Consider the following 23,832-nt stretch of genomic DNA (forward strand, 5'->3'; position numbering starts at 1 on the left):
CATGTCTTATACCAAAACATCCAAAAGAGCACGTTTTCACATAGGCACCGCATAGTATACTGGCGTTGTCAAAAAATTACAGCGCACACACACACACACACACACACACACAGCCTCTCTCTCTCTCTTTCACGCACGCACGCACGCAGCCATTGCGCATCGCTGAAACAACTGTAATAGACCACACAGCCAGATGCAGCATAACTTCAGACAGGACAAAAACCCATTCAGCTTTACGTGTTATAAACAAGTTTGCCACGGCGGGCAAAATAAGGTACATTAAAAGCACGGCTTACCTTTAGAAGAGTTGTATGCGGCGAGTGTGGCCACTAAACCTTCGAAGAACGGTGTCTGTCCACTCGGTTGTGCATTTTCGGGTCAAGTCTCTCAAAGGCCAGCTGAACCAACGGGCCTTTCTTTTATGAAGCATTGCGCGTCGGTGGTCCGAAACACATTTCTCAGGGTGGAGAATGAATTCTCGCACATTGTCGTGGAGGCACCGAGTCAGTCCAAGTTTGAACGCAGTCAGCACACTGGTTGTGGTACCAAGCAGAGACAAATGACGCTTCCTCCCACTGAAAATGCTGGCTGGGTAATGTTGTAAAACAACTCGGTTAGGCTGTTCAGTCCCGAGATCATCTATGGTTCGTCTTCGGCAGCTAGCGCTCCCGCTAGCCGCAGCTGCATCGTTGCCATGTTCGCTGCTATCACGGCTAACATTAGCTGCAGGCTCCTGCGCTTCAGACGTGGCGGCTCTGGGTGCACTTGCTCCCTCTTCCGTCGCCGGCAGAGCCAAAGGAGGCCTTGCAGAAGCAGCAGCACCACCACCATGTAACCACTTTCTGATATCCACTTATAGTTTTAGCAAATGTTCGTTGACGTTAGTTAGCTCACTGTGAGCTCCGTGCGCGCCTATTTTGACGTGATGACAACGTCAACTTGACGTCGTCAAGCCTTCTGGTCATAGGTCAGCAGGTCAACACCTGACCAATGAGCACACTACTTACCCAAACGTGACTGTATGCAAATGATCAACACTGTTTTTCTGATTATTTTGTTTTTATTATTTTTTTAAATCTAATCCTCACTGTATAGTGACTTAAATAAATAGATTAATACACAGATTAATAAAATATCAAGTTTGGACCCAAACGGCTGGACTGCAGGCGGGTGAGGCGGGGGCAAGGGGGGCACAGTGACTTATTATTTGGGGGGGGCATCGCCCGCAAATGGCCCCCCATGACCCTGAGGCCTGGTAACGACCCACTCATTCGATGCAGATGTGTTGGGGCAGGGACAAATTAAACATCACTAGGGAAAATATTCTATAATATAAAAATAATAAAAAATAAAATGCCAAACAAATGCCAAAAGTTCATTAAAAGAATCCTATGGTTTGCTTTGGAACCAAAATTCATTTTGAGTATCTATATATAAAGGTCTTACTCTTTTACACATCCTATAAAATGTTAAAATCTCTTGATGGCTGCTCCTGAAATCAGAAGCATCTACATAAATGTTTCCAATCAAATGTGGCACAGCTATAATACAATACAATACAAAAAAAAGGTAAATGTATACAGGTAAGCAACATTACACGTGCACACATGACAACACTTACATATATCTAAATAAATCATCTTAATGATATTTCTTAGTCTTTATTTGCACATGCTTGGTATTGAGGTAATCCAAAAGTAACGGAAAGTAATCAAGTTACATTGTTTTAATATTGTAATACTTGGATTACGTTAATGACCAGAAAATAAGTCACTGTATCAGATGCAGTGTAAAGTAAGCCTTCCAACCCTGTGTCACACAGTACGGTGACACAGTTTAGCAGTTTTTGAATGTAGAATAGCAACAAAAGATTTTGTTTTGTTTTGTTTTACAGGCTTTTATTGTGATTGCTATGAATTTTGTCAAGAATATGTTATGTAATTGGAAAAAAAAGATTTTAGACCAAGTATGTTACAGACTTTATGTTTCTTGTTGTAGGCATGTCCTGAATGCTCATAGAGGGTCATAAGTGTGGACAGCGTGTTCATCCTTTGGGCGTATATCTGAGATCCAAATATTAGTTTGTATTTTATTTTATTTCATTTTTTTTCCATAAATACTCTTTATACATCTGATCCCAGGAAAAGGAGGAAGGGGCCTCACTGATGGTGGGCTCAAACTGTCTCTGTGTGTGTCCTCATTCAGTACCGCATGAACATCATCTGGCAGACTTGCTTAAGATTCATGACAGTCAACATCATTTTTGTCAAAGTTACATTATCATTGCATGGTAATGCAGTTTAAAGTGCGTATTGATTTGAAAACCCTGCTGAGTTATTGCATGTGCTGGAGCTCTCGGGAGTCTCCCACAGTACATTTCAAACTTAAGAGCAGGTTTTAAGAATTTATCAGGGAACTTTCTAAAATTAGTTAACTGAGGGGTTCACATATGTTTTATGTATTAGATGTACTGTAGGTCCCAGCTCCATTTCTTAAGCTAGGTCTGGAGGTCTTGAGAAAGTGACATTAATGAGCACTTGTTTTCAAAAAAGTTTTCTTTCGTCCATTTCTGTCTCTTTCATTGCCTGTAATAAAGGCTTGTGTTCCTGCAGTCATATTGTTGAACATGTCGAGCTGCAGATTTCAAGTGTTTGCTCATGAATTAGTGTAGCTTCAGAGTAATTAGTGACTCTTTTTTGGCCACCAAGCCTGCTGGTTGAGATTACTGAATGTTCTGCAATGTCTCACACCCTGTTGTTGAAATGCACTTGCACATGAGGCAAACTGTGAACTGGAGGCAATACTGCACGACAAATTGCCCTGATACATCCTGTCCAACATGGCAGTGAGTCTCTCTGGAGGTGACTTATTTGCTTCCTTACACATTTCACTGTATACCACATTTTGACTTGATATATCATCATGACCATATGCTATAATGAACTTGCTTTCTACTATACTTTCCACTATATCCATCCAACTGTACAGGAAAGGTATCGAGGCAGTGGAGAACAATAAACAAGAGGCAGAAGCAAATTAAGATGAAGGGAATGATGATTGCTTACAGTCTAATGCCGAGTTACAAACATTAGGCTTCTGTCTCATGTTTCCTACGAATGCGTGAGCATCATGGTGTGTTTGACTGAATATGGCTGACTGCCCACACACACACAAACATGACAATAACAGCTTGATACGGCTAGTGTTGTTTATCTACTGTGATGTATTGGACATACAGCTCAAATTATGACTTTGTGACTTCAAGGACACAGTTGCTACCACGTTTGAACTTTTAAGGTCGTCACCCCACTAACTCCCAGAGACCTAGAAGAGTTTGTGGGCGCCTGACTCTCCAGCATTTATTTTGGTTTTCCTACCCTACTCTAGCAGACAGCATCAAGTGCCACACATTGTTTGATTCAGGAGCTTCCAGTCAGTTTCAGCCTGGCTCGTTTGAAGAACAGTTTTATATTTGCTTTGTCTGAGAATAGATGAATTCTCCAAAATGTTTGATAAACGCTAGTCAAAATGTGTTTTTTTACTCAGAATTCAAACAGAACCTCAGGAAGGTTATTTGTTCTTTTGGGGGGTTTTTTAATTAGAAAGATGCGGATGGTTTTGACTGTCATATGATTTTTTTTCTAAGCAATTTATAACAACATTATCGCGGGCATTTTTCTGTGAAAAAAGGTGTAATCCTATATTTAATTTACAGAAGATGTGTCCGGTAAAGTTCACAGAGTAAATAGAAATTAAATATTAAATCATAACAGGACTGTGAAGCAAAAGTGACTTTTCAGACAATTATGAGCACGAACAACAAAAGCAGCTTGGTTACAAACATTGTCCTTCCAGAGGAAACTATATGTTGGTTTCCTGCGGAACATGATGATGTAATCATGTTCACTACAGAGCCCCTGAATGCCCAAACGAGACGTGATATTGGGCTGTCACAATATCAGAGTTTCACTGGATGATTATGGTGGCCCATAATAATTCACAGTAGCAATATTATTGCGATATCTATAGAAATTTCGATCAGTCACATTAATCTTTCACTTTATTGTGTTTTGTCAAATGAGTTACACTTAAAATTCAAATGTGGGGAGGTGGAGAGAGTTATCATTACTTATATACATTAATGGTAGTCGCCACACACTGTGGTAGTAGCTAGCTTGCTAACAGTTACCCCTTTATTCAATTGAGCACATCTTTGTTACCTGGCCTGTGCGTGCTGTTTTATTCCACCCTCCATGCAACATCACATCTTTGTATATATATATAGAGAGAGATAGATTTCTGTGCTTCTACTGTGGTTGAGTAGGCTACCTATTTAATTTGTTTTTTATTTGTCTGTTTTAAGTGTAATTATTGTTAATATTTCTGCCTTTGTTGAGCTGTAGAGCCCGAGTTGGCACCAGGTGTTTTATTTTGAAAACCGACCAAGTGCATGATGCCGTTCCGCTGTCTGACTTCCTCTCTGGCTTGCTCTGCATCGTGCAGATTAATGCAGATTCTCCATGGAGCAGAACTGAGAGCCGCTGCTGAAACGTGTTGTGGTGCAGCCGGTGGGAGCCGGAACGCGGCCATGACAGGCCTGGCGGAAACTTGGGGTTACTGCGGCTTCTTCCACTTCGTCCACTTTGCGACGCCCCTACTATGAAACCACTGAAAAGCTAAGAATCTCTGCTTTACATTAGTTTTAAAGCATATGGATAGGATTAGCTGTTTTTGAACATTCGGAAGCCACTGGCGGCTGTCTTGGTCTTTGAGGGTGAAACTGTATATTTTTTCTTTTAAAACCTAGCAACATCAATCAACTATAGTGTGAACAGAATGGTCTTTTTCTTTATTTTATTTTAAGAAAGCAGAAAAGGTACATTTACCCAGTAATTCACCTGAAAAACAACAGGATTATAAGAAGCTCGGACAAAATAAGCATGATTTTGTGCAGTTGGAATATGTTTTTTGTTTCTCGCTCTTCTCACCCCCTCAGCTTTAGCTTGTGAACCCTCGAGGGGGTCCTCCTGACCCCAAGCTTGGCAACCACTGCACTTCAGTATAAACTGATGAAGAGCACTCCAAGCTAGATTCTGAACCACGCTTTTTGGGTTTCGGGGCACAAATATAACACTTAGCATTCTGGAAATGTTAACTCACATCTCACTCACTTTAAGGAGCAAAGAGAGCAAGTCCAGTTGAATGGCGCTTTCCCAGTCTTGTTTGATGTTGGTAGCCTCACTGTGCCTTAATTAAGTTGTAGCCAAGCTGACTACATTTTCACAAAAGCTTCCTCGACACCACTGAGACACCATGAAAGGGCTTTACAGTTTCATTTTTTCCTCAGCACTTACACTTCCTGACAAAGATAAATGGGCAAAAGGGTGTTGACCCTGCAGTGTGTTTAATAAATTAGATTAGACATTGATTCATTTGTTAGGTCAAATTACCAATAGCTTCATTAAATGCCAGTCTCTTTGGGCTATAAATTATTCATATTCATCACAAGCGTTCAGGATTTAAAATTGCACTGGAGGATGTAAGTTGATGACACTGTCAACTTCCTCATAAAACTGCATGTTTAGCAAAACATTACTGGATAAACAGCCGCATAACCACCAACAGGCCATAATTCAGTGAGCGGTAAGCCTAAGGAGGGCCAGTCATTAAGCCTGCTGTAGTCCAGTGTTGGGAGGCTGGTGGAGGGAAGCAGAGCCAACAGAATCTTGGAGGGCTTTTCGGTTTAGCTGCTTTAGCATCTGTCCCCGGGGTGGCACGCTGCTGTTGTACCTTTTGAATATGTATGTGAGTTATTGGTCCCGGGGGAGCCACTATATATCCATGGAGCGGCGGACGGATGACAATGGGGGCCCAGTCGTCTTCTTCCTTTATCTGGGCCTGTCTGCTTCCTGATGTATCTCTCAGCACAACTTGTTCAGATTGCCTCATCTATCATTGGCCTCAGATATGAAAATGTGGATCCCTGCATCGGAGCCCAGTCACGTTGTTACGAGTGCAATCTGGAGGCATCATGGGGGAGGCCCTCCTCCAAAGTTAAAGTGGGAGAAGGGGAGGTGGGGGGGCTTGGGGGGGTATCAGGGAAAAAAAATAAAGTCAAAGGAGAAGCAAAGGAGCAACTGTGCTTCTCTTCGTTTTTTTATGAGACTAGTCTGCAGATCTGTTTTGTTTTTGAAGGGCCTCTCACTGTCCCTGTATTGAGGTAAGTAATGAAAAATATTGAGGCCTTATTGATGGACTATTTAAGTTTATGAGCTTATGGAGATGATTAAAAACCCCTCGTATAATACTCACTTTATGTGTGGAATTCAGAACTAATAAGTACACAATGATTCAGTTACTCTATTTTCAAGGACATATGGCCGGCAGCATGGCGGCAATCATCGCAGCAGTGTTGCTGTGAAATTAAAGACATGTTTATGACTGTGCTCCCATGCCAAATCTCTTATACCACGCATTTGTTTATTGACTTCCCCTAATAATGTGTGAAGGGGGATCTTAATTAGATTAGGCTCAGTGAAGAAGTTACCAATTTGCAGTACACAAGGTCAATCTTTATCTGTTTATGAACTTGGAAGGCCAGGTTACCTGTTGGTAAAACTTGTTATAGTTGATGTATACACAGCTCCAGACTTGGCTCAAACAGTCTATGCTTATATGAATGGCAGTGCACCTTGGAGAGGAGAGAATACTGGGTTTTTATTGTGCCAGAGACAGTTTTAAGTAAATAAGTATGGGCTCAAGCCAGGTAGGGTTGGGCCGCTGACAGCCATCAACTACTAATCCCGGACAATCTTAACATGGTAATTTAAAAAGCTCCTTACCAGAGAGCACAATTAAGTGGCATGTCCCCTCAGAGTTGCCGTAGGACAAGAGTTGTTGTTGTTTGTGATATGTAGAGAGAGAAAATGAAAAGAAGTATGTTGCTGCTCAGTGTGCTAACATTACGTCTCCTTGTCCCGTTTATTATTTTCCTATTAACCCAGCTCAGTTAGGCGAACCAAAGGCACTTGGTTAAATTTGTGGCAGCAGTTTTCCCGCCAGCCGCTGTTTCTCTCAGTTATGACGTTTTTATACACAGTTTTCTTTGCTTAGCTTCCTTGGCTAGTCGGCCAACGTTGTTTTATGCATACGAGGCTGAACAAAGCTAAGTCATGGACATGTGGTGTGGAGGCGATGACGCTTTTAAACCTGGCCCAGGGATGTATGTCGGTGGTGATGGGAGATAGTTTCCTCTGCAGGATGAGACAGTTGGAGATTCATGTCAGAGCAATGGTGGGAAACAGCAGCGGCTACAGTGGTGAGCTAATAGGCAACTGCTGCCTTACGACAACACCGAGGGGACATGCTGCCTCAAATTTGTAAACAGCATCTTCGTCCATCACTATGTTTCACTGCAGACATTGTCATATGCCAATTTGGCGAGAAGAGAGAGAAGAGAAGTAACCACAGAACCAGTGAAGTTGAGGAGTACAGGTTTGAAGATTTCAGTCTGGCTAGCAAACTTTATGCAGATACAGCGGAAAGGTTTTAATGACTTAATGTATTTTTAGGCTCTTTCTTTTTTTTTTTTACCCAGAAAGCATTGCCTTAGAACCTATATAATACATAAAATAATAAAATATATTGCTCTGTGTCTCTTTGGATAATCTTCAGGGAATTCCACATTGTTCTACTAGTTTGTTAATGAAAATAAAATGTACTTACATCTTATAGTTCATTAAATATACAGTTGTACTGTATCTCTGTTGCTGTGGTGCCAGTCTGTCCATCTGCTCTTAATGCCCTTATTAAGTTTAAAATGATAAAATAATGTGTAAAATGTTAAAAAATTATCTTAACTTATCACTTTAATATTACTGGAGTTTTAAAGCTGAGATGGATAGCACTACTCTGTTATGCTAATTACCTTCAGTTGGAGTCTAGCTGTGCTTTATCTCCCACAGGTTTGATGTAGCTGCTGCCCCATTAACTTGTGTATGGATAACTGAAATACCAAGGTATTCGTTCATTAAAGCTGGTATAAGCAATTTATTTTTTGTTTTTATTAACAATTGATCAAAGCAATGTGGTGGTGTGAAAGGAATTAATTATGACCCAAATCTGCAGCTGCTTTAAGCTTTACAGAGCATAATCATGAGGTCCATCTCACGATTTGCTGTCCAGGCCACAAATTTACTGTTATGATTGACTCACATTGATCTTGTTATTTTTGGCAGTGATACATCGCCAACCCCGAAAGCAAGGTAACTCATTTCATGTAGCATAAGTAACGTAAATACGTCGCTTACTTAAGTTACCTCATTTACGTCCGTTAACTAACTTACCTTATGTAACTTAAAAATAAATCACTCTTAATTCTTGGTTTCAACCGGTTGCAACCCAATCCTCTGAAGGTAAATTCCAGTGTCTGACCCATCCAATTACCCCAATCACCCCCTGACTCAGACTTTCCTCGCTCTTTATACTGCTGCGCTACAGGGGCGCTTCAAGAAAGTGACGCTATTGCGTCAAACATAAGTGTAGGGCCACAGAGCAGGCTGTTGTATTTGATGCATTAGGAGTGAGAAAGGGCTGCTGGTGAAGATAGTGGAGCATTAGGCAGAAAAAAAAAGCTATATATTTCTCTCAGGAGTTGGTAGAGACCAAAACGGAGCTAAAAGAGAGTGAATATTGAATTCATCAGATGGCCAAATCCAAATGAACTTGCTCTGTAACTGCTGGATACAAAACCTGTTAAGAAGTTTGCTATGTTAATCCCAAAGGGGACGGTATCTCTATGTTGTGTTCACAATTCAAATAAGTTATTGTATATTTAAACTGGATATTATCCAATTACAGATAAATAAATCTGCAACTAAATTTAGGTTAAGCTTTCATGGTGTAGCTTTCACTTGATATCTCTCTTGCTTGTGCCATAAGTGAGACTGTGGCCTACTGATTATGAAGCCAGAGCACAGTTATTGCAGCCTGGGAAACAACATGAAGCCAAAATGCAAAACTACACAGCCAGAGTGCACTTGCTGTAGTTTGTTTTTTAGTTCTTTTTTGGTTAATGCAAACGTTTCATGTCATTTTCACATATTGATACAGTTCCAATAATATAACTTTTTTTTATGTAGTCATAAATGGTCATATGTTGGTCATTTCTGACCAAAAATGTAGTTAATTGGCTCACGGCAGCAGGGGTTAAACTTCTGTGCTGAAATAAAGTCAGTCCATGTTACTTCTGTTCATTAGCGTAAGTTTACTTGTAGTGTGGACCTGAATGAAACAAAACTTCACCCTGCTTGTGTCAAACTAAAGATGAAGTGTTTGATATTTTAACATTTGCTGTAGTTTGCACAAAGAAACACTCCCATGCATAGCTCCTTCATCGACGGGTGCACGGGAGCGATTGGGTCGCTGCATTGACTATTCCCTAATGATGTCTAAAGGAGAGACCTGAGGTCCCGAGCTGTCTAGATTTGTCATGAAACACGGCTGAGGTGAAAGCAATGAACAGAGGAGGAGACCCGTGTGCTAATCCCACAATCAACGGCGTCTCCACGGAGGGGTTTAGCATAACAGCAGCAGCGGCAGTGCTGTACCAGTCACCCAACAGAAACCCTGGGTCATCTGGCAGCGGTTTAATCAACATCCGAATCACAGCAGCTCAATTGAGCAGATTAAAGTGAATGTTTCCTTTCTTTATCCTTGTCCCCTGTGCTAGCTGGATGTCTTTCATCCTCGCACATTCAAGGCTAGCATTGCATAGGATGAAGTGGGACCTAATGGATCTGCTATGAAGGCAGGAACATAGTGGATGTTATCCATGTCAAGTTGATTTGTCCATTGAAGCCGTCCTAGCATAATGTATTAGGCCTTGAAGCTGTTCTCATATTGAAATTACAACTTTCTTTCCTGTGAATATATGTTATCAAAGTAAATCACTAAAATCTCTGATTAACAATTATGGATAGTTCAAGGATTTTTAATGCCGTCTTCATGAAACGACAGAGGAAAAAGGTTAATGTCTGTCCAAACAATGACTCTAACATAGAATTTCACATCACCCAATTGGATCAGACTGTATAAACAATAGCCAGGATAGCAATTATGAAATGACTTGTCACTTCTTGCTGCGTGCTGTCAGTGCCTGTGTGACTTAGGAAAAGGCGAATTAATGTGTAATTCATGTATAAATAAACCTTTCAATACAAAGACAAATTTGTATCGGCGTCGCCATAGTAAAAGATTGACACAATGGGTACGAGTACCTCCCTCGTGAGTGCGCTTTCTGACAAACTTTCTCCTGCCTTACCAATTATAATGACTTTGGATCCAGCACTGCAGTGGATGTCAAATGATGTCTCAGTGGCTCATCTCTTCTCCGGAGACTCGTCGCTGGTGTAAATAAGGCTTGTTTTGGGACTGTCCTCCACACTGTGGTGGGTTTGGTGTTGTGGTTGCAATTATGGCCAGAAAATGCTTTATTTTTTTTTTCAATAACCACATCATTTCCCTTAAATTATATCCCCTGACTCTAGATTTGAGGCAGTGTTGGAAAAAGAGCTTGCAGAGAATTTTGTGTGTGTGTGTGTATGTGTGTGTGTGTGTGTAGCCGTTACACCATTAGACTAAGATCTGTCTCCTCTCACTGCCAGTCCCCATCTCCACAACATGAACCTTTTTCTCCTATGCGGCTTCATTCATCAGTCTTAGCCTCTCTCTCTCTGTCAAGTCCCTCTTTTCCTGATTTGCACTTACATTTCTCTTTCCCAAGTTTTATTCCACCCCCAATGTCTCAATACAACCATGAAATTATATGTATACACAATTACTTTAAAACAGCAGATATGTGTATAGAAATATAATGATGGAGACAAATTTTGTTGCAAAATTGTTACTAACAACATATTTTATTTGGTTTCCCTACTATAATTCAAATAATTTAAATTGAAGGATATTTGGAGTTCTAGCCCATTGCCTCACATTAGCGAGCTAGCTTTTGTAACGTTGATGTGAACAAGTGTTAGCAATATTAATGTTAGCTAGCTAGCAATAGCAACAAAGGTATTGCAACAAACTGGAAACCACTTGAGGGGGTAAATGATTCGAACTACAGTTGGGCAGGCACTTTCAAAAAAAACTTGGCCTGTGATTGGGTTAACCATCTGTCTTTCACTGTCTCCCCTGTTTTCTCTCAAGGTGCCAGCTTCATGACTGGTTTCCACCTGTGCAGTCTGGTCATGCTGCCCTTTGGTTCCCTCATGTGCAGAACTGGCCGGTGAACATTCAGGGTGCTGTTTAAAAGGAGCCCGTCTTGAGAGTTCTCTCTTTGTTTGCCTGCCTGAGCTGTGTTGAACTGTTTGAGGAAACTTGTTAAAAATAGTAGAAAAAGGTTTGTGAAGGGAGGTTGAGGACAATAGGTAAGAAGGGGTACCCTTTACACTTTTAACTCTTGTCTAGAGACGCTATGTTAGTGGTTGGCGCCACTTCTTTTTGTTTTGGTCCTTTTATAGATCATAGTAAATTAGGTCTTTTTGTTTGTGCTTCTGTTTTCAGAGGCAGAGATTAGTCATGCCTACTCTGACTCCTTCAAAGTCTTTAGTTGTAATGTTTTTGTTGGTTTCCCCGTATTATTTTATTTTATTTTTTTACAGGAGGGGATGTAATAATGGACTTTAACTAATCAGATCAATGAACCATATGATGTTGTAGGAGAGCGCTATCAGCCAGCCAATCAAACTTTTGCCAAACTCAGACGAAAGAAGAGCATAGACGTCTTCCTATCAAGAAAAGCCTTTAGTGCTCTTTCAATAAAATATGCTCTTCAGTTCTGATATAACTTATGCTACAGCAGCTATGCTAACCTTTTAAGGAGCCGCCATTATTGTTTTTAATAGGACAGTCGCTTCTCGCTCGTTGTCACACCTAAAAACACATCAGTAACTACCAGTAGACCCATAAATGAAGCTGTTTGGTTCGAACCAATTTGATTTAGCCGTCTCTCAATTCAAACTACCTTGCAAAGTAAAAGAAAGCCAGTCTCTAGTGCCAAAGTCTTTCAACTATCTAACCATTCAGCCAGACTGCATTAAATGAAAAAATGTAACCTTCACTGGCAACACATTGACACATATTTCTCTGAGAATGAATTTGGTCATTTCTAGGATTGCTTCCCTCAGTTGTCCATCGGAGCATCTTTTCGAGGTGAGAGCCACAGCCTACGACTACTTAACGGATAAAAAGCAGCCCTGATACTGCACATGAATGGAAGATGAAATGTAAGAGCGTTCTGGGTGATTACAGCGCTGCTTAGGACAAAAGGGGATCTGCATCAGGCATTGTAATGAGTCTCATCACCAGAAAAGGCGCAGCATGGGGGGACGTGGCCAAGTAGAAATCACAGTTTAGAGCCAGAGACAGATCCAATTCCCTTACCCTGTGTAATTACTGCGGATCAGGCTTTATCAGTGGCAGACATCAGCCCTGGGATCTCAGCAAAAATGAGCAAAGAAATGTTCAAGGAAAGCGAGAGGAGGGCGGAGAGAGCACTCTTAAAAAACACGTTGTTGAATGAGGGATTATCAGGTGTGCGTCAAATATCTAGCTTCAAACAGAATTAGAGGGAAGCTGGGTAGTCCGCAGGCCCTTATCTTTTGTCATGTGGGTTTTCTTAGAAGGACTGCTTTGATTGTAAGCTAAGGGTTGTCCAAATGCTTGTATTTTTTTTTTTTAGAGCTGATGAGATACAGTGGATCAAAGGATCACATGAGGAACATATTCAAATGCAATGCACTTCTGAGAGATTCCTGGTAATATTCCCTTGCTCACATGAATTTAAAATTGGATAACTACTAATACTCACCAAAAGGGATACTTAACAAATTATCAAACATGATTACACATCAATGCAATACATACAGTAGCACAATGTGATACCACAACTCTTAATTAGCCACGCTGTATTTGTGGCTTTCATCAATCGCTTCCACTGAAACTAATTGGCTGTTCAGCCTCTGTAAGGCCACTGGCAGCAGGGATACTGTACGGAGTAGGGGAGTGGCCAAGGATTTCAATACGAGGCAATGAAAGGCTTTATAAAGCACAGAATCAGCACATTGTCCCCCAGTCTCTCTAATCACTATTCTCTCCTAAGCATACAGAACCACGGGGCTTGAAAGCATTTCACAGCAGTTATACGAATGCATTAATGAATATTGCATTTTTTTTGGAGCTACCGTAGGTTGTCCTTGCTGTTACACCAGGATACATATCTGATGTCTAGGAAGGTTTTCCTTGGCTGTGGTGTGAAGCAGCTTGTGAAGTAACATCTAAAGCGTGTTCGGTAGACACAGGTGATCTGAGGATTCCTACATCTTGGTTGGATTCTGTAATCATTTAAAAGACTCACTCTTCCAATGAAATGTTAGGCTGCATGGTAGAAGGGGAATCCTGTAAACGGCTACAGTAGATTATATACTACATAGATATATGACAAGGCCCTTGAGTGAAGCTCTTAAGTCTTTTAGTTTGTATAGGATTTTCTCACATCAAGGATAATTCTATTAGCCGTGGCTTACAGTGAGAAAATCAATCAGCAAAATCAACAAAAGACTCACAGATATCATCGAGGCAAATATTGAAGAGAGAAGCATGTCCTTGTCTGCAGAAGTTACTGCATATCCTAATATAATGTATACGATTTCATTAATAATGTCAGTACTTCATACATGCAGTAGATGCTAGATTTGTTTTTCTGGCAGGCTCAAGAGTCAGGTGTTAATTCTAAGACACGTATATTTACAGTACACCTATACAACATCGCCCCAGCTTTGCATATACAGTGTACCTTCAAACAGAACACACACCACTTTATTAAATTCTATAACTTCCAAAGGCAATATCATTTTAATATAATGCTCAACTTATTGTCGGGCCAATTTCCTTCTCGCAGGGATATTCCTTTTAATAGAGAGCAAAATGCATAAGATAGGAGACAGTGGGCCATCTGTGAGTATTATTCCAAACAGACAGGTGGAAAAGAGGATTTGCAGGAAAGAAATCATGAAAAAATGAGAGTAGGCTATAAGCTACAGGATCATGAAAATGCATGCCCATGTAATACAGTAGCAGTACAGTACAGTATGTTGCTTGGTAACACATATTGCCTTTTCCTCAACACGTCCAACAAAAACCCTCCCAGACAGCAAAATAGTTGCGGCACAGATCCGGCCTGATGAGGGTGTGCAGCTGCTTTCCTTGTTTAACCTTTCTCAGCAATCGTTTCAATGGTGGTCAAAAGTGATTGAACACTTGTCTACTGACAGTTCAGACAGTAATATAAACACATTTTAGTTTAAGACAAAGAAATCTCATCAATTTCTCAGTTTCATTCCTTAGAAAACATCATGTGTTTTGTAGAAGGGAATTGTGTTTTAAGGTAAATGTTGTTATAAGTGAGTTACGCAACTTATGTGTGTATTGTTATGATGTAACTGTAACTGATGTAAAGTGTGATCTTTTCTCAACCCTCACCAAGTAATTTTTTTGCCTAACCCAAACCTAACTGCAACGTTATAGCATTCTTAAAGTCAGAATATGTCATTCTATGTTTACTGTTTGTCAACATGCTTTATTTTGAAAGTCTAACCGGACGTTGTATATTCGGTATAATGGCTGACGTGACTGCTGAGGCCTTAACGTGCAACAGTGACGCTCGAGGGGAAGGTACCGCATCACAGTTTGAAGCTTAGAGGGCACTGACCGAGCTGCCTGGTCTCCTCTCTGCACACTATTTAATCACCTCCCATGGCTTCAACTCTGGTAGCCCACACATGAAACTTAGCTCATATATGTGCAAAAAAAATATTTGGCTTGGAGGAGGTCAGTTTTTTACGTCCCACTGGCCTAAAACTGGTCCACTGTGTCAGCAAATATAAATTCTAAAATCATTGTGAATGTAATGCCTCCTGGAAAGACAATATTTAACTCAATACTGTGTGTGTCTGTGTGTGATTTGTGCATGATGCTGCACAGCCTGTACCCGACTTCCTCTCTGTGTTACCAGTTGTCTTGTAACCATTCATTTCCTTCCATAATGGAAAGCCATGCTAATGAATATGAATTGAAACATCTGCAATTTCATTCCTGCCTCATATTGTCCTTTTCTTTTTTTCTTTTTTTCATTTCCTGGCAGTGACAAAATTTCCTCCAGCTCTTGGTTTGCTGCCACAAAGCACGGGCTGCTACGCTGTGGGCTTCATATGCTGAGAAGGTCACGTCTCCTGATGATAGCTTTCATTGTCCTTCAGCGGCTCCCCTGACACTAATCTAGATGCATCAGTTTTAACTGCATCCCTCCATTGCAACATGCATCCACAGAGATCAATCAATCTATTCTGTAATTTCATCAGTATCTCTCTCCGGCTCTTCCACACCTAGCCGCACCACCTCCTCCGCCACCTTTCCCCTCCTTCTCCCTGTCACCTTCCCAAAGCATGAGACAGGCCATTCATCAACATTCCCATTGAGCATGGGTATTTAAAAATTGTTTTTAGAATGCATTGGCTGGGATTCCTCGAGGGGTATGTGACATGGCGGTGGTCAATGGATTTATAATGGCTCTGTGTAAAGTTGTGTCATAAACATCATTCCGCCTCTCACCACTACATGATAGGTTATTCTTTTAGCCGTGTGAATACAATAAATCATACGTAAGGTGGTGAATATAGGGTGACATGCAATAAACACCCTCTCTCCTAGCAAACTTTCTTATTAAAGTAATTGTAATTAAAACGTACAGTGTTCTTGGCAAGAGGGGTGCCTGGTTTTGCACAAACTCCCTCAACCTGGAAAATATGCTGATATTTGTGTCTTCTGTGTTTCTCCCCTCGGTCCCCCTCCCTCTTTGTCATGTGGAGCACACACCGGCTTTTCTGCATGTTTACCAATGACAAATGTAGGACTGTGGTCTTCAGGGGCATGAAGAGGAATCAGGTGCACCAAGGCTGCGGGCCTATAGGCTCCAGCAGCTTCAAGCCCAGGGGCCACCGGCAAAGGAGAGCTGTGATAAGTCCGGGCTGAAGAATGAATGCGCTCACATGGGACGAGCAGGAGGGAGACAATTGGCCGTATTGTCTTCTCCAGCCTGCTGTTGCATCACAATACACATTCCCACCGCACACTTCATAAAATCGATTTAGCTGTGGAAAAGGACATTTCAAGTCTCATGTCTTGGGGGGAGAGAAGAAACTTTCAATGTCCAGTGCAACTGAAAGGCAGATGGACCTGGAGTGACTTTTTTAAAAATTGAATTCCCATTTGTTTCTGCCTATCAATAATAAACACAAATTGTCCATTAAATATTTATTATTATGTTTATATACTAAAGATTTCCAAATATACAAAGTATGCCACATTCTTTCAGTTACTCACCACAGCTGGTTTATAAATCCATCCACATTTTTTTGACCCTTTGTTTCTGAAACATGGATATTCCTTCACAATCTTTGAAACTTCCAGACTGACCTTAAATCATTTTAAAATGATTAGTTATCTGACCAAAATAACCAATCAATGGCTTTACCTCCCAATTTCACCAATTCGATCATAAAAAACCTGTTAATTTACTGGCATAGACACAGTATCTTGTAAGAGATTCACAAACACTTCACAAAGCAGGACCACAGTCATTAACTAGCTACATCACCACTGCAGGAACGTCTACGAAGAAGGAATATGTTGGGTTAATGCCAATTAGCAGCGCTTTTCAGCTATGAAAGACGTTTTCATATTGGTCTTTTAAAAGCACCTTAAGGCAATGACTTCAGCTCTGATGTAGGTAGCTCTTTAGAGGGCAATGATCTGTATGCATACTATAGTTACAGGTTTCGAATAATTTTGCCCTTAATGATGGAGGATGTTAAAGAAGACTTCTGAGCAGAGGCTTTCATTTGCATCTGTCCTCAACTGCCACAGACTGCAGTGTCGCTCTGAGGCAAGATTTCCCGTGGCTCAATCAGCAACAGCATCATCTGCTGAATGAATTACTGGAAATTATATTTACCTTGAATGAGGTACACGCATATACTGAAGGACAGAGGAAAACAGAAACCACCAAGATGTTTTGCTTTCATTTATTTGTGAACTCAAGAGGAAATAGCCATTTCAATTGATGTCTTGTAGAACATTGCACACACTTGGTGATAATAAAATAGTTCAGGTTGGGTTAGGCAAGACAATTTATTATCCTTGATGTGGAAACTTGGTTTACAAATAAGACAATAGCAAAACAAGTAAAGCTCTTCTCTGGTAGCATAAAGTGCCTTTGAAAGGGAAGCAATTCAAATTGTGGGTATAACAATGGGGCTGACCATTCCAAAACCTCAATTCTTGCCTGATTCAATCCAATCCAATCCACTTTATTTATATAGCATGATTTTAACAAACACAAGGTTTTCCAAAGTGCTCAGCCATTCCTTTACCACTTTTGATGTGTGTTTGGGATCATTGTCCTGAACGCCCAACTGCACCCAAGACCAAATCTTCTGGCTGATGGTTTTAGGTTTTCCTGAAGAATTTGGAGATAATCCTCCTTCATTTTTCCATTTTCTTTCTTTAGAGCAGCAGATCCTCTGGCAGCAAAACAGCCCACAGCATAATACTGCCAGCACCATGCTTGACAGTGGGTACGGTGTTCTTGGGGTTAAAGGCCTCACCTTCTCTCCTCCAAACACCTTGCTGCTCATTGGGGCCAAACAGCTCATTTTTTGTTTCATCTGACCACATAGTTTTCCTCCAGAAGGTTTTTTCTTTGTCCATGTGATCAGCAGCAAACTTCAGTCGAGCTTAAAGATGCTGTGTCTGGAGCGAGGGCTTCCATTTGCACGGCAGCCTCTCAGCTCATGTTGATGTAAAACACACTTGACTGTGGACTCACATCTGTCTTACTGCAGCTTCTAATTCATTGCAGACTTGCTTTTTGGCGTTTTTTGGTTGATTCTTGAACATCTTGACCAGTTTTCTCTCTGCAGCAGTTTGCATTTTCTTCCTGGTTCTTCCTGTAACTGCTTTGAAATGGCTCCAAGTGACTTTCCTGACATGTTCAAATAAACAATGCACTTTTTTTGTGACAAAGTAGTTTGTGTGCCACTCATTCCATCACAGAAAAATGAGAGCTATAGAAATCACTGGAACTGAAGAAGACCATGACACACATCTTGACAAGCGTATGTAAACTTTTGACCACGACTGTATGTTTCCATTGCACTGAGAATGGCAGTTTACCAACTGTTATAAGGTGGGTAAATGACTTGAAAGATCACAGGAGTTGACGTTATGTTATGCATTAAAATACATAGTCCACCTCTAAACCCACTAGATTGCTCATTCTAAAGTCATAATCAATTTTTGAGTTCAATTAATCCATTTGATGTTTACCACATCACATTTGACTTGGGTGACTTTCTCTTACACCTCCTCGTTTCTGTCTGAATCAGCATTCTCATCCTTGAATTCTTGATCAGCCTGGCGCAGTCATCCAATAATTTTAAAAGCAGGCCACCCATTCTTACGTGACAACCTCAAACTCATTTCGAAGCAGCTCTGGGTATATACTGAAGTTTGAACAAAAACACCAAAACATACAAACAGACATGGCATTGTGTAGCCGGAGGTCAACAGCCCAGCTATTATTATTATTATATTCTTTCTCCGTTTATTCTCTAATTTGTCCTTGGATATGTTTTTGAATAAAAATTGCTCATTGGTTGAAGGATTGTACGAAAAAATTCATTCTTTCTTTTAAATCTGCGCATACCATTTTCAGGTAACAATGGCTGTTTCTGCACACACCAACTTTCTTTCCACTACTACAATATACTATCCTTGGTTCTTCACTCTGTTTAAACTTCTCAAACACCAGGTCACTTGTGGTTTCCCATCCCCTGACTTTCACCTCCACTATTTTCCACTGCAGTCATGTCTCCAGCACAATTCCTGAGCTTAATTGCTCATTTGCACGGATGGTTAAATGGTGATTTTGAGAAGGAAGCTCTCAGCTGATTACATGATAATAGCTGGGTAGAGTAGAATAGAGAGAATTACAATCTGAGGATCTAATTTCCTTTCACATGGTGGACACTGAGAAATATTATTGAATAGTCATGAATGTGTTGATGCTATTGGATAAAACTTGTTGGAAACACACTTGATAGGATAAGACCAGCACATTATGCCTTGTTAATTACATTAGACTCATTTTTAGCTTCGATAGAGGCATGTCTCTAGGGATGCTAATCTGTTCCGTTGGTTGGCCCACCATTTTGACCCATGCTGCAGAACCTCAACAACTATGACATGGATTTCCATGAAACTTTAATCCAAATGACTTTAGTGACCCTGTGACCTTTCATCTGCAACCACCAGCAGCTTAGAATTTGTGGCTTTTTGAGAACCATTGGAAGTGTTGATAAGAAATGTTGACTATTTTGCCAACTTTCTCAACAATTCACTGAGCACAATGACTAGAAACATCATTGCTAGTTGCAAATTTTGTATTAGTTCAATACGACCGAATAGTTGCAAATTCACCAAATGTAAGCATGCTAACAAGTTAATGATGTTAATCATGGCAAACACAATACCTGGTAAATCACAGCATTTTAGCATCCCGAAATTAGCATTTAGCTCAAAGCAGCACTGTGCCAAATTCAGGTTTCTTGTTTGATTAGCAATGTTTCAGTGGTAATGAGCTAGAATGAGAATCAAGGATCAATTGCAACTTTTGCGCAAATACAAATTTGGTGGCGGCACAAATCCATGGCACAATGCCATGTTTGACTCCAAGTGAATTTCATTGCACTAATTTGTAATTTTGTGACTTGAAAATGAAGCCATTTTTTCCACTCTTAAGGGGCACAGCTGTGTTGATGCAGAATGGGGGGTGCAGTGCAAGGTATCAGCTTTGGCATAAAATATGTACCTGCATTTCTTCTTTTTCAAGCCAGCTCTCACTGAAAACATCAACACACACAGCATTTTTTGTGGTTTTAGCAGAGAGAGAGTTACATGGGTCATTTCTACTGATAAATTCATCAACAGTTGCTTACTGGATATGCACTGTGTTCCTTCTATCCCAGTTGTTTATATCCCTACAGCCTTCAGACAGCAACAAAACAGCAGTGTTGCCAGGTTGGTTTGAGTCTGGTCTATCATAAACAAAACAAATAAATTCATGAACAATCATACAAGTATTGTGATTCATCAAAAATGTTCAACAATTCAACAATTCAAGTGTTCACAAGTGTAGGACGTAGATAGAAGCCACATTGGACAATGCAGCTATATAGACCTGTGCCTGAAAAATAAAGAACAGTTCAAATTACAAACATAATAGATTTGATCTAACATGGTGAAAGAAGAAAAAAGCAATCTGGAGAAAGATGGTTCATTTTTTAGTCCAAATCTCAGGTTGTTAAATACTGACGCTTTGGGCTAGTAGGTTGGGCCAGCCACCAGTCAAAATCCTGTCCACTGTCCAAGTCCATTTTACCTGACATAATGCAATCCAAAACTACCCATTTGGCAGAATACCACCCAATCTGGCAACACTGCAAGACAGACACTGTGGGAATTAGCATCAGGCTGTAGGAAGGTAAGCACACTTCAGTAAGTGGTTCCAAGTTACAATGTAAATCATTCTAGGAGTAAGGAAGTGTCCTGGCTACCATAAAACATATCAGGATGTTATTTTCCAAGTCCAAACACTATTTTCTCTGAATAATCAAAATAGTATTTTTTTGTAATACAAATGCTATTATCATGAGGAGCTCTTACAATCATTTAAACAGCTTAAGCTGATGATTGCTTTTATGGCAGAGGCACACTCAGACACACACACACACACACACACACACACACACACACATATATATATATATATATATATATATATATAGTAAAAATAATTAAGCGGTGAGGGCAAGGGCATAAATGCTACCAAGGCCTTTCTACAGTATCACCAGTGCAGGGCACATGCAGTGGTGAGCTGGGCGTGTGTCCTCTCTCTTACTGCAGTGGTACAGTGCTGCTTTTGAGTAACAAATCTATCATTTTCATTAAAATCTAATTAATAAATAAACTTTATTCTTTCATATTTTAAGTAAGGTGGTACAGGAAATGAAGAAATAAAAAGCACAGGCCAAAGTATAGTGTAGTATTTCCTAGGCTAGGAAAAGAAATAATGAACCTCTTTTTTTTTTTTTTCATTTCATTAATCCCACCCGCTCCTGTCATTGCTGCCACTGAGATTCTTCCAGGTGAGTCCTTTCAGTTAGGAACCCTCCTAATCAATAAAGATTTTTCTGCACTCCCCTGCTCTTTCTGCCAGTGGCTTGATTAGCTAATCTCCAGCAGCACGGCTCCCTCCAGGTCTGCAGCATTTGTACAGGGAAACACCGGTCCTCCTACACACTGCCCACAGGGGCCTCCTATTTCCCTTTGTGGAGCACTGTCTGCTCACTGCTGATCCACACTTAACTCACAGGTGATGCTGTACTGGTGTTATCGGGCCATATTTACTTAATATGATAGAAGATGACTATGCATATATGACCTGAATGCAACCTTTTACTCTTCTAAACCAAAATACAGGTAACCAGCATTATGATTGAGGTTGCTGAGTTAATATATAAATATTAGGTTGCTTTAGTGTGTAGGTTTTCAAAGTATAATTCCTGCATACTACATCTTTTATAATATATGTAAAGAGCCAGTCGGGAGACGGGAAAAATCAAATCAGGCGTGGTTCGAGCACGGCCCAGGACAGAAAGGCTCTGCAGTGGGTATTTTAAACTGCCCAAAAAATTATACCGGCACCCATCTACAGAGCATCAGTGATATCAGTGAGATAGTGAGAAGTGAGATATCTGCACAGAGCACGAAGGATACTAAAAGATGACAGTCACCCAGCCAGAGTCTGCTCACGCTGCTGCCATGTGGCAAAAGATACATCCGCTGCTATACCACCAGACTATGGAGCAGCTTCTTTCCTCAGGCTGTGAGAGTCCTTAATTCATTCCCTGCACTCCACCCCTCTATTTGTGTTCTTATGTAGCACAAAAGGACTTGAGCTCAAATTTTGTTCAACCCTGGTGTTGTAAAATGACTGTTCAATGGACCTATAATCTAGTTCACGTCGAGCTTAGAAAAGAGGCATAGTCACTCGGGGTGGGCGGATCGACCCAAAAATATCGATACTACCAAGACTACCTTCTCCTTTCGTAGATCAATTCAAGCGTCAGTTGGATCGATATAGAGCGATCCGTTTCAGTTTCACTTTTCTATGTTGTGCTCATTTATTTATATTTCATCAACAAGTAGAGCTGTCAAGCCTCCTCTTTACTTCTCCAGTGCTGTGTCGTTGTCATGTTGTGTGCACATTTCGTTTGTTGTACATGCACAGCTCACGCCAGTACGCACCCTGTCCACTAGTTTCATCCAATATGCAGTGATGCCTGAACGCAAGGGGAGCGTCGTTTGGAGCTACTTCTCAGCTGTCAATGAAATGTGAACTGTGATGTGTGTAGGAAAGCTGTTTACTACTGTGGCGACACCATAAACTTGTTTAGACACATAAAAACACAAGAAAGAGAACACGGCGCTGCAGCAGAGAAGAAAGGAGGAGGAGGAGGGTATTGCGTCATCAGTCCCCAGACCCCCGACACTGAGACAGAGTTCACTCGCAGAGGAAGGGAATATCCAGGTATATACAGTAAAATAAATGTTTTAGTCAAACTGATTAAATATAGCATACTATATTCAGACATCCAAATAATATGTTGAGTCCATTGAACATTCTTACCTACGTGAATTATTTTCATGAAACTGAAAACAATAATTTATTATTATTATTGTTATTATTATTATTATTATTATTATTATTACTATTATTATTATTTCTGCATATTCTGAACTTTGAATGGTAGCAGTTGTAACGTAAACAATTTCCCCTCGGTGATAATAAAGTATTTCTGATTCTCATATCTCAAAAACCTGAAATATGAAAATGGCTGAAAATAGTAACCTTTTTAATATTATTATTATAAATAATGACCTTTTTTGTATGTATGCACTTTCACTTTACATTAATAAAATAAATGTTTTTGTTATTTGCCTTTAAAAACTGTCCTGTGTTTTCATAATAAAAATTATCTGTATCGGTATTAGCGATATTGGCCTTGAATGACTTGGTATCGGATCAAAACCAAATTTTGTGGTATCCCCCACTACTACTAGTCACCTGATCTGTTTAGCAGCAGTGTTTTCTGTGTTTGGATATGCATTTTTACAGTGTGTGCAGGAGTTTGGTAAGGTGCTGATGGGCCATGAAGTGAGTCTGGTGGTGGAACATTCAGTTCAGATTTTATGGATTGCATTGCATGGATGATACACATCACAGATGTGACTTCAAGGTCTTCAGAATTTTCCAATGCATACATTACTGCTCACTTCAATGACTCATAAGCCATACTTTGATTTGGAAACACACAGCCTTGCTGTGCTTGCAAAAGAATAAGGAATAATTAAAGACAAACTAAACAACCAGCTGCAAATGCAGCCATTTCAGTGACAATTTGTCACATGTAGATCTGATAATTTTAAATATCTATTATAGTAAACCAATAGAAGTTTGTGGAAGCTGCACTTATGTGAACTATTAACTTCAATAAAACAGGGACTGTTTGGCTTGGCCAGTGTGACCACACTTAAAGAAAATGGGCTGGAAATCAAGATACGGTGGTGATAATCACAGATGGATGGGCTGTC

The 23,832-nt window shown here is 40.3% G+C and overlaps 1 long non-coding RNA gene across 1 annotated transcript in view; it reads right to left on the reverse strand.

The window, feature by feature from the left end:
• Window positions 1-894, reverse strand: part of LOC311272844 — a 141,810-nt gene extending 140,916 nt beyond the window's left edge. Inside the window, exon 1 of the long non-coding RNA XR_014624606.1 lies at window positions 297-894. This is a non-coding gene — a long non-coding RNA (uncharacterized lncRNA). The remainder of the gene's footprint in view (window positions 1-296) is intronic.
• Between the last annotated feature and the right edge of the window lie 22,938 nt (window positions 895-23,832).

The sequence above is a fragment of the Pagrus pagrus genome (genome assembly GCF_965226575.1).
Source record: "Pagrus pagrus genome assembly, chromosome: 1".
NCBI lineage: Eukaryota > Metazoa > Chordata > Actinopteri > Spariformes > Sparidae > Pagrus > Pagrus pagrus.